Source organism: Phalacrocorax aristotelis, chromosome 4 (genome assembly GCF_949628215.1).
Source record: "Phalacrocorax aristotelis chromosome 4, bGulAri2.1, whole genome shotgun sequence".
In the NCBI taxonomy this organism is placed as follows: domain Eukaryota; kingdom Metazoa; phylum Chordata; class Aves; order Suliformes; family Phalacrocoracidae; genus Phalacrocorax; species Phalacrocorax aristotelis.
In genome coordinates this window covers 23,243,459-23,259,433 of record NC_134279.1, presented here as the reverse complement: position 1 = coordinate 23,259,433, position 15,975 = coordinate 23,243,459, and the positions used below count along the sequence as shown (strand labels likewise).

Here is a 15,975-nt window from a genome sequence, read left to right as displayed (position 1 = left end):
TCAAAGTTTAATGTTGCACTTTTGCAGACAGGAAAGCATTCTGCAGGTAGGCCAGGAACCAGCAAGCACCACGTCAAGCAAACGCACACTCACCTCTTCCATACCTGCAACCTTTGAGGCCTCACTCTGACACATCCAGGATAATGGAGGCATTTGGCATCTTACTCCTAGATATATATGAAAGATCACAGGATTGGGATGTTATTAATGCTGAAAAGCACCAATAACATTTCTTCCCTTAATCCCTACAGCTGTTCCTTTACCATCCCATTGGCCATGTCTGTTCTGATCATTAGCTCTTTAGCATGCTGCTATTTCTCACTCACAGGGAGGACAGCACAGCAAATGCCTCTACAGACTTCAGCAACAACACATCTTGGGCTCAAGCTCAGTCATCAGCACAAGCAATCAAAAGAAATACCTATGCGGCTTTGCAGGAGTCATTTAGCGCTCTCAGTCTGAACAGCGCCTACCCAAGCTGGACTTCGCACAGCAACTGTCAGCAATGTCAGTGAGGAGGCTGGGCTGACTTAAAGCGAGAACTCTCCTGCCAGACTGACATACGTGTCAGTTGATTCTTCCAACTGTGTTCCGTTCCAGTTACCAACAGCTTCAAAAAGTACTAACTTGCACTACTTGTTTTGGATTTCAAGCATGCAAGACCAACACCCAACAAATAAGATACCATACTTCCCATCATTCCTTCAAAGCTCTGAAAACACAGCTCATGCTAAGCACCAGCTTCAAGGTACATAGTTAAATGATACTTGCACCTTTTGGTCTTAAAGGTGGAAAGATTTCTTCTTCTCTTGGAAGGAGGACCATCATTCAGGTTTTGTTTAAGGACAAAGGGGCAGGTGTGAAATAAAGCAAGAAATAGACCTCTTAACTGATCAAGCTATTTTGAACAATAGAACTGCGATTTTGTTTTTCATTACAGGTTACCTTAAAGGTTTTGCAAGAGCTTTTGCTAGATATTAAATTCCCTAGTGAAAGTTACAACAGCCATTTGAAAATTGAAGCGATTTTATCTTCAGAATCAAATGTAAGCTTCACTGCTGTCAAAAGCTCTGTGCTCGTGTCATCTAAACCACGTCCTATCTTAATTCTGAAATAAGTGATACAGCTTTCAGTCTGCAGACAGGCTGCATTTTTGAAAGTTTCACTGCTCCAAAGCTTCAGTGGCTACACTGTTCCACAGTCTCAGTAAAAGGGGGGAAAATACAGGTCACATGGGACTTTGTCAAGAAACATGCTTTTGCCTTCTCCTCAGATAAGGTTCCAGGAGAGTAAAAATCAGTGCCAGCAAAAGGCTACCAGAAGTGAGCACTGCGTGCTCATAAAAGCCCTTCTCTCCAGCTGATGAACTGAAGTCCCACACACTAGCTGTCACCTCAGTGGCTGGTTGTCCCATGCAAATCTTTTCAAACTTGGACAAGGCAACCAAAAGTCCCAGCTGATCCCATAACAATACTTTCCACACTAGGAATTGCAGAAGTAGTTCCCAAAAGCAGAATTTGCTTCCTAGGCCACTGGAAAGGACAACTTAAAGCTAATTTCCATTATCTTGTCAGCCTAACTCACCTGAGGTCAGAGGAGCAGTTTCAGTAAAGTTGCCCACATCTCCCTCCACACCCTTGGCAGTTTTAGAGGACAATCACAGCCCCTTGCCAACAGTGGCCACACTGCCCCATGTCAGTAAAAGCTTTTCATCAGCGGGAGAAAGCCCACATATCTCCTTATTTCACTTCTGCATTCTGCCAGAAAGGTGATCATCCAGTCCTCATACACCTGTCAGTCTGGCACACAGCAATTTGTGCAGGGCTGTTGCCATGAAGTCCTGTCCTTGGTGCAGACAAGTCCTCACCATCTGGAGAAAAATCAGAGGCAGGAGAGGCAATATAGGTCCTGCTCCAGCTCATCAGAAACACAAATGGACTGTTGGTTTGGCAGTTAGAGGATCACAGAAGACACAACCCTTTTTCTGTGTGTACAGAGGCTTTTTATTTCATGCAGCTAATGGATTTAGAAGATTTTCCCCTCCTGTTTGCTTACCTGCAAAACTTGTACTCTTACAACTATACCGAGTGAGTTCATAAAGATCAGTGCTGCCCGAAGAGCACACAGAGATGCTGGAGCAGCCAGTTACAGAGCACTGTTGTCACAGAGGTACACCAAACAAAGGACAAGCACAAACAACTCTTTCATGAAAAACAGCCAAAACGACAACAAAAAACAATGAGAAACAGGGGTAAACTGAACTCAGTCAGCCCTACAGTAACATTTAACACATGACAGGCTCGAGTTGTCAGTCAGGGTATTATTACTGCACGTTTACACACAACAACGACGGTCCAAAGTGCGCACACCCACACTGACTCCCTTACAAAAGGAGCTCTCTCCCTCTCCGGGGCACCCAGGAGGTGCAACCGCTCACCCCTGGGGGTGGGGGGGTTTCACTGAAGGACGTATCCAGAGGAATCACTCACCCAGAAGCAGGCGAGGGGCTCAGTCCCGGGACATTCCCTTGGGCACCAACCCGGCCCAAGGGCAGAGGCTCTGAGCACAGCCCTGCTGCCCCGAGCCGGCCGCTCCGAGGGGGCTCCGGCAGAGCCCTGTTTGTACCCCGGGTCAGGTCCAAGCTGTGCCACAACTGGTCATGGTCCAGAAGCTTCTCTGAACCGCGGTGCCTCACGGGCTGCGGGCCTGCTGCTGCTGGGGGTTTCGCCTCTCCTCCCTCTCCTCCTGAAGGGTGCACGGGCTGGGGGCAGGGGGGCACGGCAAAGCACAAAGGGCGGGAAAACAAAAAGCCAGCAATCATTGTGCCAAAAAGCCCTGACTGGGGAGGGGAAGGGCAGGCAGGAGGAGAGTGTACTTGCCACAGTGTCAATTATTATACAGGATTGGAACAGGCTGCCCAATAGGTGGTGGAGTCACCATCCCTAGAAGTGTTCAAAAAAACATGTAGATGTGGCACTTCAGGGCATGGTTTAGGAGGCACGGTGGTGCTGGGTTGACAGTTGGACTTGACGATCTTAGAAGTCTTTTCCAATCTTAATGTTTCTATGATTCTACAACTTGCAGAGGAATGGTATGCAAACAAGTACATGTTAATCCAAAAAAACCCTCAAGCTACACAGCTCAGTTCATTAAATTGGTTCCTCAACTCAGTGGAGGAAAGAGCCTTTAAGGCCTGTTATAGACTAGGACTAACTGAGGCTCTCAAAGCTGAGGCACCCCAGGCTGACTTGCCACAGAGCCCAGGGCAGCCATCCAGGCTCCCCAGGGCACAGCACACCCAAGCCCTCACCAAATCCTGTCACTGTCTGGACCCATTTTCTCAAGAAGCTATTGCAACTAAACAGTTAACCACTTCTGGTGAAGCAGAGCTATGACCTGCCTTTACCTACAGCAGGTAGTTAACCTACTGCATTTAACCTCCCTTCAAGCCTCAATCCATCAGAAGTTTTAGGGTGCAGGAAGCACCACAGAACCCTGCACAGCTGCAACCTGATAACAGCCTCCTACATCACTTGCAATTTAACCTAATGCTACAGACTATCCCCAAGTAATCCCATGATGGAAAACAAACCAAAAACAAGCACCCCACATACATCAACCTCATAGATGTAGCCCAAGTCCCCCAGCAACCAAGCAGTGGAAGCAGAGCTGAGCAAGAGGCAACAGCAGGTTCAGCCAAAAGTCCAACAAACAAAAAGCAAACACAAGCTGACAAAACTGAGATATCCAGAGGAGGACACCAAACTTACAAAGGACAAGAGCTATATAAAGACCTACCCACAGGCAGGAAAAGAATAGCTCCTCAGATAAAGGTTAATGGTGGTGGGAGGGACCCAGGTGAGGCTGCTCAGAGCAATTAGGGCCTGTAAGGGCCCTCAGGCCTGCTCCCCATTGCTGCCCAAAAACAGGTGGTCTCCCTGGGAGAAACAGAGTTAGATCAGACACCTAGTTTGGACAAAATCCCTTACTTTTTGGGGTGTCTTCCCCCACATTCCATGCATAGTTCAGGGAGAGACAGTCAGCTTCTAAGGCATCTTCCCTTCCACAAACAGTCAGGGAGGAGATGTCCCAGAGGACTGGAGGAAGGCAAATGTTACCCCTATCTACAAGAAGGGCTCGAGGGAGGATCCGGGAAACTATAGGCCCACCAGCCTTACTTCAATCCCTGGGAAAGTTATGGAACGAATCCTCCTGGAGGCCATCACAAGTCAAATGAAGCATGTGACTGGGAAAAGCCAACATGGCTTCCCTAAAGGCAGATCGTGCTTGACAAACCTGGTGGCCTTCTATGACAAAGTGACTTGCCTGGTTGACATGTTGCGGGCGGTGGACATTGTCTACCTGGACTTCTCCAAGGCCTTTGTTACGGTCCCCCACAGCCTCCTCCTGGAGAAATTAATGTGATATGGCCTAGACAAGTGGTCTGTGCAGTGGGTGGGGAACTGGCTGACAGGCCGCACCCAAAGGGGGGTGGTAAATAGCTCTTTCTCAAACTGGCAACCTGTCACTAGTGGAGTCCCCCAGGGATCGATATTGGGCCCAATGTTGTTCAACATCTTTATAAGTGATCTGGATACTGGCATCAAGTGTAGCCTGATGAAGTTCGCTGATGACACCAAGTTGAGTGGGGAAGTAGACACTCCAGAAGGGAGAGCTGCTCTGCAGGGAGATCTGGATAGGCTGGAGGAGTGGGCCAGCAAGAACCTTATGAATTTCAACAAGGAGAAGTGTAAGGTCATGCACCTGGGAAAACATAATCCAGGAGTGCAGCACAGACTGGGATCCACCTGGCTGGAGAGCAGCTCTGTGGAAAGGGACCTGGGGGTCCTGGTGGACAGGAAGCCCAACATGAGCGAACAGTGGCTGCTGCGGCCAAGAAGGCCAACAGGATGCTGGGTTGCATCAAAAAGGGCATCGCCAGCAGAGATGGAGGTCATTATCCCCCTCTACTCAGCGCTTGTCAGGCCACACCTGGATTACTGTGTACAGTTCTGGTCCCCGCTGTACAAAAAGGATGTGGACAGGCTGGGAGGGGTCCAGAGAAGGGCCACCAAGATGATCAAAGGACTGGGAAGCTGCCATATGAGGATAGGCTGGGAGAACTGGGATTGTTCAGCCTTGAGAAAAGGAGGCTCAGAGGGGATTTCATCACCACGTACCAGTACTTAAGGGGTCGCTACAAAGAAGATGGAGACTCCCTTTTCACAAGGAGTCACATGGAAAGGACGAGGGGGAATGGACACAAGTTGCTCTTGGGGAGATTCCGATTGGACACCAGAGGGAAATTTTTCACAGTGAGGACAGTCACCCATTGGAATAATCTCCCCAGGGAAGTGGTTGACTCGGCCATGTTGGACACCTTCAAGAGTCGTCTGGACAGGGTGCTGGGCCATCTTGTTTAGACTCTGCTCTTCTTAGAAAGGTTGGCCTAGATGATCCCTGAGTTCCCTTCCAACCTGGGATTCTGTGATTCTGTGATTCTGAGATCTTCCAAAGTCAAGAAAGTCAGATCAATACCCAGAGTTAGGGAGGAGGGATGAGAACTGGAGGCCCTGATCTTCATTTGAAGGGTTTTCTCTAAACCCCTGTCCAGTCAGTCTACAAAGTAACAAAGCACTAACAAAGAAGGTGGCAGATGTGACACTCTGTGGCATTACAAATAACTACCCCTCTCCCTTAAAAGTAAGTTAGAAGTCACTTTTACACCCAGGCTTCTTGCTTCCTCTTCAGTGATCAGCACCTGTCTGTACTGAAGGACTAGTGGGGAGGTTTGCTCCTTCCCATGCCTGCTGTGCAGGCAGTGGTGAGGCAGCAGCCAGGAACAGAGAAACTGGTGGCCACTGGAGCCCTGAAGCTCCCGAGACAGCTCCAGGGAAAGGAGGGGACAGTCCAGCCTGGGATTTATTAGCCACGATGCTAGGCTGGTGGCGTCTTGCAATGCCAAATTGGGAGGGCCCCAGCCTTCACTCCCCCGCGGACCTCCTTTATCAATGGCTGTGGCTGGAGGCCTGGCTTTCATGAACGGGACTTCCCTTTTCTCCTGGTGCTTGATCCAGCTGAGAGTTGCAGGAGGCTTTAAGTCATGTCTGTCCTTCAGGCACATTGAAAGAAGCAGATAATATGTGGGTCCTCCATATATCCATATTGCTGTGCACAAATCTTGTTGCAGAAAAGAGACACTAAAGTAATACCAGGGAGCTCCTTGTGCTTCTCTTTGTTTTTCTCTTTCTCCTCACTTAATATTTTTTCACTTATGAGAGTTATGTGCACCCAACCTTGTGCAACCAAAGAAATTGCAGTTCCCAACATATCCAAGTGCTTTGGCCACTGACGGATCCAGGACTGAACCAGCTCCTCCATCCCTGGGGAGAAAGGCACTTTTTAGCAACAAAACAGCCGAACAGCATCTTCGATTTCACGTTACACAGTTTCTGTATTTACTAACTAACTATTAAATGTTTAATAATCAAACAATATTTGTAAACTAATAATTCATTATTATTTAAATACTTGTAAATTGATTATTCAACAGGTACTCAGTATAACTATGATACTTATAATCAAGTGATGGCAGCAATTTATTTACAAGCAAGTCAAGAGGCCCCCTGGTGCCGCGGCGAGCAGAAGCCACACTCCCACCCCCCCACCGAAGGTGGCAGGACCAGGCAGGATGAGGCAGCGCCCTGGTGGTCGCCTGCACAGACCCTTCCCCCTCGGCATCGGGCAGGGGGTGGCCTCAAGGGGGATGGGAGCAGCCATGGGCTCATCCCCAAGGGGTCGGGCCCCGGCGCGGCTCTGGCACAGCTGCGAGTCCCTCCGGCTCTTGCTCCTGCCAGCGGCCAAGCCATGGCCCAGTGCCAAGCACTAGCCCCTTTGGCTCTGCCCGCAGTCACCTCCCCAGCGAGGAGCCCATGCTGGGGTAGAGTCTGGCAAGGCAGAGGGACAGCAGTGGATCATGGTTTCACCTGCCCACGGGGCCAGGACGAAGCCACCCATGTGGTCAGGACCTACCTCAGACATCCTGTGGCGTCAGCATTGGGAGGGACGTGGCCTTCAGCAAGTGTGAAGGGGGCTTCAGTGATGGAGAGTCAGGCCCCGAGTGCTGCTCCGGTCTTGCTCTTGCTCCAGCTCAGCCTGGTACCTGGTTTCCTGCAGGCAGCATCCATCGTGGGCAAACCAGCTTCAACCTGGGGAAGATTAACTTATTCCCAATTAAAATAAAAATGCAATCACTAATTCACCCAGTATGAAACAAAGACAGTCGTTACACCAATGCCTTTCACCCTCCCCCGGCCCCACTCCCCAGCCCAGGCTCTCCCCTCGGGCACACATACCAGGTCAGGGTCAGGTGGAGGGGGGTGTGTGTGTGACCTGAGCCCTGGCTTGCCTTCACTGGAGGAGACCTTCTTCACTGCTGCGTCTTGGCGTATGTAGGTCTGCGCTGCTTTCCCTTGCCTAGCAGATGGGTGCCGCAGCCTAGTGCTGGGTGCTTGAGATGGCACAGCTGGAGGAGGCAGCTCTTGGCTGGGAGCCGGGCACTGGCTGGAGGAGTAGCAGCTGCTGCAGGCTGGTGTGCCTTGCAGGGTGCTCCTAGTCTTGCCATGGTGGCCGGGCAGTTCTAGGCTCAGTGCTGGCTGCATGGGGCAGGTTGTGCCCTGTGTGATAAGACCACAGTGGAGCTGGTTACAGTGAACACCAAAAGGATGTGACAGTGCCCCAGGTAGAGCTACAGGTGTGCAGGGGATGCTGGTGGCCACGGGCCTACCCTGGGGTGGTCCCTGCCTTAACACTCCTTACACAGGTTGGTGTGATGCTCTGAGGATGCCACAGGCTTCTGTTGGAGCATGGTGTGGCTTACCCTTGTGCAACCAAAATAGCTTTAAGAACCAGCTCACCATGACAGGTTACTCCTGCCCTTAAGCCATGTATGAATCCTTGGGAAATTACAGTAATTGGCCTGATCTGGTGTGGAGAAGAGCTGTAGATCAGACTCGGTGGCCCTGGCTGCAGAAACATGGGAACGAACAGTGAAACCACTAGTCTCCTCTAAAAGAAACAAAATACGCATGAATATTAATGTGTGTTTGATTTTTTTATAGGTACTGCTTGCTTCCTGTTGTGACTTTCCAGTACTGTTAAAAATAATGTGATGCTTAGCAAAGCAAGACGGAATAGCAGTAACTTTGTGAGTTTAAGTTAATCTGTTACTTCTCAGCTTTTCAGTTTGCAGTTTCAAGTTTAACAAACTTAAAATTTGACTTAAACTAAAACTTCTTGGGTAGTATAAGGTATTGGTGCATCCATCAACATAATGTAGAAACTTTAGGGAGGTGCAGGCTATAAGGAATGCCATTCAAATCACTAATTAAATACAGGATGAAGTGCTACAGCATTTTTACAGGTATAACTAAGAGGGAGAAGCTGAATATGCAAGTAGAATACATCAAAACTCCTGTGCAAATACTAATTAGTAATGATGGCCTTTGCAGAGGCTAATCACAAAAATAATCAGATAGTGGCCCAGGAAGCCCAGTTAAAAAGCAGGAAAAGGCTGCAAGCTGAAGAAAGTAATAGTGTCTTCAACTGGACACCCCCACCCCCCTAAACCAAAAGGAACAAGGGATGGCTGTCCAAATCATGAAGCAAAAGAAGTCACTGACAAAGAGTTCATATATCAGGAATAGATAGTCTTGAAAAGTGGTTCCATAAATCTCCATCAACTGCTAGGAAAATGCTCCAAAACCAAGCACCTTAATGGCCTTGGTGGGGATCTCTGGTACAGGGTAATCCAGGGTAATTACAGGGTAATATCTTGTACAGGGTAATCAAAACAACAGACAACACAATACAATACAAGACAACAGCTAAAAGAAGAAGCTGAACCTATTGATTTCAGTCATGTTCTTTCAAGCAAGTGTGTGTAAGTACAACAGAAATCACAGAGGGGAGAATAATGAGTACTGAAATGTTGATTCTCCAGAGTAGAAGTAACACTGAAGGTAAATGGTTGTTGTGGCTTAACCCTGGCCAGCAGCTCAGCTCCACACAGCTGCTTGCTCAGAATTGGAAGGATAAAAGTGAGAAAACACATAGGTTGAGATAAAGACAGTTTAATAGGTAAAGTAAAAGCTATGTGTGCAAACAAAGAAAAATAAGGAATTAATTCACTACATCCCACTGGCAGGCAGGTGTTCAGCCACTTGCTGGCAGAGCCGGGCTACATGACGCGTAACGGTTACTTGGGACAACAAATGCTGACTGTCCCCCTTTCCTTCTTCCCCCAGCTTTATATGCTGAGCATGATGCCATATGGTGTGGAATATCCCTTTGGTCAGTTGGGGTCAGCTTCTTGTGCACCCCCAGCCTATGCACTGACAAGGTGGTCTGAGAGGCAGAAAAGGCCTTCATAGAATCATAGAATCATTAAGGTTTGAAAAGACCTCTAAGAACATCAAGTCCAACCATTCACCCAACACCACCAGGCCTCCTAAACCATGTCCCAAAGTGCCACGTCTATGCGTTTTTTGAACACTTCCAGGGACGGTGACTCCACCACCTCTCTGGGCAGCTGGTTCCAAAGTCTGAACACTCAGTAAAGATATATTTTTTAATGCACAATCTAAACCTCCCCTGATGCAACTTGAGGCCGTTTCCTCTCATCCTATCACTTGTTACTTGGGAGAAGAGACCAACACCCATCTCGCTACAGCCTCCTTTCAGGTAGTTGTGGAGGGCGATAAGGTCACCCCTCAGCCTCCTCTTCTCCAGGCTAAACACCCCCAGTCCCCTCAGACACTCCTCATCAGACTTGTTCTCCAGACCCATCACCAGCTTCGTTGCTTTTCTCTGGACACGCTTCAGCACCTCGATGTTTGTCTTGTACTGAGGGGCCTAAAACCGAACACAGTACTCAAGGTGTGGCCTCACCAGTGCTGAGTACAGGGGCACGATCACTTCCCTGCTCCTGCTGGCCACCCTATTCCTGATACAAGCCAGGATGCTGTTGGCCTTCTTGGCCACCTGGGCACTCTGATGGGTCATGTTCAGCAGGCTGCCAGCCAGCACCCCCAGGTCCTTCTCCACCAGGCAGCTCTCCAGCCACTCCTCCCCAAGCCTGTGGCATTGCATGGGGTTGTTGTGACCCAAGTGCAGGACCCAGAACTTGGCCTTGTTAAACCTCGTACAATTAATCTTGGCCCATTGATGCAGCCTGTTCTGTGTCTGCAGAACCTTCCTACCCTCAAGTAGATCAATGCTCCTACCCAATTTGGTGTCATCTGCAAACTTACTGAGGGTGCACTCAATCCCTTAATCTAGATCATTGATAAAGATATTGAATAAGACCGGCCCCAAAACTGAACACTGGGGAACACCATTTGTGACCGGCCTCCAGCTGGAGTTAGGTCCATTCACCACAACTCTTTGGGCTCAGCCATCCAGTCAGTTTTTTACCTAGCGAAGAGTATATCTGTATAACACATGAGCCTCCAGCTTCTCTTGGATGATGCTGTGGGAGACAGTGTCAAAGGCTTTGCTAAAGTCCAGGTAGATAACACCCACAGCCTTTCTCTCATCCATTAGGCGGGTCACCTGGTCATAGAAGATCAGGTTGGTCAGGCAGGACCTTCCTTTCATGAAGCTATGCTGGCTCAACCTGATCCCCTGGTTGTCTCTCACATGCCTCGTGAGCACACTCAGGATGAACCACCCCGGTACTGAGGTCTGGCTGACAGGCCTGTAGTTTCCCAGATCCTCCTTCCAGCCCTCCTGTAGATGGGCCTCACATCGGCAAGCGTCCAATCATCTGGGACTTCCCCTGTTAACCAGGACTGCTATTAAATGATGGAGAGTGTCTTGACTGTGTATAAGCGCTGCTCAGCAGTAACTAAAACGTCCCTGTGTTATCAACACTGTTTTCAGTACAAATCCAAAATATAGCCCCATAGAAGGTTCTATGAAGAAAATTAACTCTATTCTCTATTCTGGCCAAACCCAATAAAATAGTAGAAGATAATCATACCTGTCTATTACTTAGGCTTAACTGTTGTATTTCGTGTTTCCTGAAGTTGACACTATGGCACATGATTGTAAGTCATGGGTTAAAACCTTTCTTGTTCATGGGTTAAAACCTTTCCTGTGAAGGAAAAAAGATGGTAAAAATCTATGCCTAAATATAACAACTGCAATTTTAAATTACAAACTTTATGTCTTTGTTATAGGCAAGAGATGGAACCAAGAAATAATAAATAATCTGGTGGACAGCTGTTTGATAGCTAATAAACTGAAGAAAAGAAGAAAAATATCTGCTGGCTAGGCTGTTAATATCTGACTCCTATGGAGGAAGATGTTCTAGCCTGGCCAACTGAGATAATCATTAACACTGCTTTCATGTTATTTTAAAATGTCTTCCATATGTATCACAGAAGAGCAAGTAGTTAATTCCACCCCATAGATATTGATAAGTACTTGTTGCCTAACTTCACTTTAATTATTTTGGACCTCAAATGCCCAAAATATTTATCACATTTATCACATATTTATATGAGGAGGAAAAGACACAACGGTTAGCACGTGACAATGACTGAAATTATAGGAAAGAAGAAAATAAGGAACCCAAGTGGTAGAAATTCCAGGGTGTCTCAGAGAGAATCTCTGTTTACCTCCTACTGTTAAATATGATCAGAATGACGTGATCATGAATATATTTATGTACAAATTGTGAAGTGTGTATATAAGTCTGTGTAGATATAATTATATGTATTTGCAAATAATATTTGAGTTGGAAGAAACAAGTGATTCAATTAAGTCCAAATGTTTCCCACGTGCAATCTGGTAAAGTAGAATTTGTTATCGTTAAGCTATCTCTGCAACTTCAGAAGTGAGAACTATACTTTCATGTCTTTCAGAAAACCATTACAGAAATTAATGGTCCTCAAAGAGGTAAAAAGGAGTAGGTAAAAATAGGTTAAAAGTAGTGCCTGGCAGATAGAAGAGCTTCCTCAATTAGAGATGTCAAAAAACCTAAATCTGTGGTACGTAGGCATGTAACTTTATGGGAAAGTGTTATCAAATGACTAATCAAATAATTGTAAAAAATATAAAGTTACTATATTCCTTTTCTGAAAGCTAGCTGCTATTTTCCCATTAAAATCCTTTGAGCAAGAGAGTCAGTAAAACGTGTAGTCTGTCATCCTTGCAGTAAGACCACAATTTGAAGTTGCCACCCATGCAATACCTGTAGTAGAAGAGACTCCACAAGCAACTGAGCCTGCGGGAAACTGTGGACACAGGAGCAGCCAGCACTGTGCTCTGAGTGATAAAATTGCTTCTGGCAAGTTACCATGGGTTATCCACCATGCCAAAATATTAGCCTGTACAGTCTGTCAGTTACAAGACATGGTAACCTCCCAGAAGTGTAACTTGTTCAGGCCTCTCAGCTCCAGGACTGTTGCATTTGGCCTTGTACCGTGTTCTAAAGTCAATAACTTCTGCCATAGTGTGAAGCGTATGTTGAAGGTTATGTTACTACATTCTGGCTACTGCATGTGTACAGTGTGAGCTTTCATCCTAGCAGTGGCAAGAACAGGTTAGTGGGTGGGCTGTAACGGTGGGTGTTGTCAGAGCTGTGTCCAGGGTGTGCTAGGGTCATTTCCACTGGAGAGCTGTTCAGGGCTTTGACCTGTGCCATGTCCTGTGCCTCTGCCCTTGCAGTCTCATCACCTTGTGCTGGCAGATCCTGAAGGCTGCATGCCTGCTAGTATTGTCCTTAATGTATAAATCGTTCTTTTTTCTGGGTCTGGGCTGGTATTACAAATTTAGACTCCTGTGCTAGGGAGCAAATAGAGCTTAGAAGATACACTAGTAGCGAGTGGTCACTTAGGTAGCCAATAAGTACTTCCCAGCAATACACCTGCGCAAAGCTTAACAGCCAATTAGCGTTGCAACTTCTGTGCTGATCAAGCATGCTCCCTACCCCTACCCCTAACAGTGCTAATAGTCAGCACTATTAGCCTTGTAGGTGAGAGAAACTGATAGGGAGATTGGCAGGGCCTGATGAAAAGGATGCTTCTCAAAAGCCTGAGTACTTGGTTTTCAGCTTACAAAGATCTCTTTAACAGCATGCGTTCAGGTCTGTTTCATGTGCACGTGCCCCTCTTTTGGAACAAGTCTGATGTCAGAATGATATAGTTGAAGGAACCTGAGTATGGCTGGCTCTGGCTAGAAAACATTGAATCAAAACCTTTCCCCTAAAGCACGGCAAGAGTGAATCTTCTCTATTTGATACACTGAGTCTCCAGCAGCCCAGAAATTCAAATATGAAGACCTGATAAACCTCACCAAAAATACCACATAAATCAAGCTTTCTCATGCCATGGCCAAACTTCCAGGATTAGCAGGTAGTACCTGACAAACATGAACTGAAGGAGGACTTCCTCCTGTCTGGGTCTGAAGGAATTTCCTTTTAGGGTGCAGATGAACACAAAACAAAAACAGTGGAAACAAACCAGAAAGCCTTCACCTGCATAATGTCTATTTTGGACATAATAAAAGCACTAAAAATGGGAATTTCTATAGACTGCTTTCTCAGGAGCTCCCTCCAGCTTTCTGCACACAAAGGTCAATCTTCAAATTCTCAGGGTCAGGAAAACCCCCTAAAGATTTTGCATGTTAAAATGTTTCTGCAGTTAATCTGAGAAGGAATTATTTCAAAAATATTTTGAAATCAAAAGTCAAAAGTGTTTCAAAGCAGACTGATGGTTATGAGAGCAATTGCCAACATTTTTTAATTCCATTTTTGTTTTGCAGCCCAGTGAGTGCTATTGTGCCAGGTTTTTATCCTGGAAAAACAAAACCATCCACTGAAGCCCAAAGATGAGCATCAGCTTCCTAGGAATGTTAAGCAGATGGAGTGGACATAGGCGCAGCCTGTCAGACTGCAGATGAGAAGCTTATGGTGAGCTGCCCCATTACTTTGCTCTGAGGACCTTAGACAACTAATACTTGAGGTCAGGGAAAATTTTATGGAGGAGAAAGAATAACATTTTTAGGTGAAATGCACAGATATTATTCACCAAATGGACTTCTCAGTTCTCCTGTCACTTGGGCTGTAGCCAATCAGACCCTGCCTTCTTTCAGATATTTAGGATCAGTATTTTAACTCTAAGAAGCAGTTGAGATAGTCATTCTGTCAAACACATCCATCACCCTGTCTTCATAGTAACTGTTTGTGGGCCAAACCAACTCCAGCAAGATATCTCTTCTTATTTTTACTACCTTAAAATAATACCCCCAAAGGAAATCTCAGGGAGCTACTCAGAGCCTTATTTCTTAAATGTTTATTGCTATTAGGCTTAGCTATTCCCCCCCAAATATCCCAGTAGCTATCCCGCCATAACAAAGACATGCAAAGTAACTGATGACATTCTTCAAAACCTAGAAAACCTGAACATCTCTTCCCATCTGCTTTGCATTTCACTCAGTAGTTGAGTAGTTGATCTGCTGCACACTGTTTGTATGTGCAGAAGCAGCAGGTAGCTATTGTCACCAGCTGGCATGTGATTCCTTCCCTTTTCACAGAGGACTTCCTTGGTGCCTCTAGCACTGCTGAAGGAGGTAAATATCTCTGAAAAACTGTGCACCACCAAAATACTCTAGGAAGTAACAGTGAGACAAGAGGCTGATGAAGAGCTGCCAATTACAGCCCAGCAAACAACTAACTGCTGTCACTGGGAGCTCCCCAAATGGAAGGCCACAGAATAAGGGTCTTGGCAGCCATGAGGAAAGATAGGAGTGCTTTGCCTGGGTGCCACATTTACCGCAAGCTGACTGAAGCTTCAAGGACAATCCAGGACAAGTAATACTGCCTCCTTTCTCTGAAGAGGTTCACAAGCAGGAGAAATAGGGCCTCTGTCTGCTACTGCAGGGACACAAGTAGCATCTTAGTACAATTTCTGGTGCTGCTGGGAGAAGGTCACTCAGGACTTGGCCACCCAGGGCACAGCCTCCTGTCCTTGCCTGCATACGCAGTATCAGGCAGTCACAGTACCAGGCTAGGAAACTGCTGTACCAGAGGAGGAAACTGCTAAAAACTTGTAACCCCTACTGCAGCTGTAAGCAAAAACTGTTGAGTTTTAGGATTGATAATGAAATTGATTTATCTGTATAACAAACTTGCATTCAAAATACCTCGCTCAGAAGATACCGGACTGCAGTGTGGTAGTGCCAGAAGGGGCTCACTGATCAGACCTGAGAGCCTTCATAGGGAGGGCAATGCAAAATGAATTAAAACTGACCAAAACATCCCTGTCCACCAAGTTATATTAATGCCACCATACATCATCCTGTGCCAATATGATGTGGCAGTGTCACCTCCCAGTGTTACTGTATTAAAGAAACTGGATGAACACAGATCTGTAACACTGTCTTTAGTTTTGATTCATAAAGCGTCAATTTACACCACAGCAAATGAACTTCCAGGCTTTACCTTGTATTACATTTAGCATTATTAAAAATCTGACACTGTGCACCAGGAACAAGCAAATCACAGGAGATGAGGTGATATGAATGCTACAAATCTGCCTGAAACAAAGTATTACCGGTGGTCTTGATCAGTAAAGCCCATGACACAGAAAAATAATTAGAAGTAGTGAATAATGACTGAAGAACAGATAAGCCTTTGAAACACAGTTTAAGCATGTATCGGTCACAACAAATACTGGTCAAACGGGGTAAACAAATACATCAAGTTTTGCAGGGATTTCAGTTCTCCGTAGGCAAGTTACAGTTGTGAGATCACAGAATCACAGAATGGCAGGGGTTGGAAGGGACCACTGGAGATCATCTTGTCCAACACCCCTGCTCAAGCAGGGATACCTAGAGCAGGTGGCACAGGTCATTGTAACCAAGAGGAAATAAGTGGTTCCTGCACTGACTTTGTGGGCACTGCATTTCGGT

General features: G+C 46.6%; 1 long non-coding RNA gene across 2 annotated transcripts in view; it reads right to left on the bottom strand.

Moving 5' to 3' along the window:
• LOC142056185 (uncharacterized) overlaps nucleotides 1–4,886 on the bottom strand; it is a 51,097-nt gene extending 46,211 nt beyond the window's left edge. For both annotated transcript variants that reach the window (XR_012660252.1, XR_012660253.1), the window contains exons 1-3: nucleotides 3,799–4,886; nucleotides 1,585–1,870; nucleotides 94–167 (exon numbers count right to left, since the gene is read on the bottom strand). This is a non-coding gene — a long non-coding RNA (uncharacterized LOC142056185). The remainder of the gene's footprint in view (nucleotides 1–93; nucleotides 168–1,584; nucleotides 1,871–3,798) is intronic.
• Nucleotides 4,887–15,975: the final 11,089 nt, after the last annotated feature.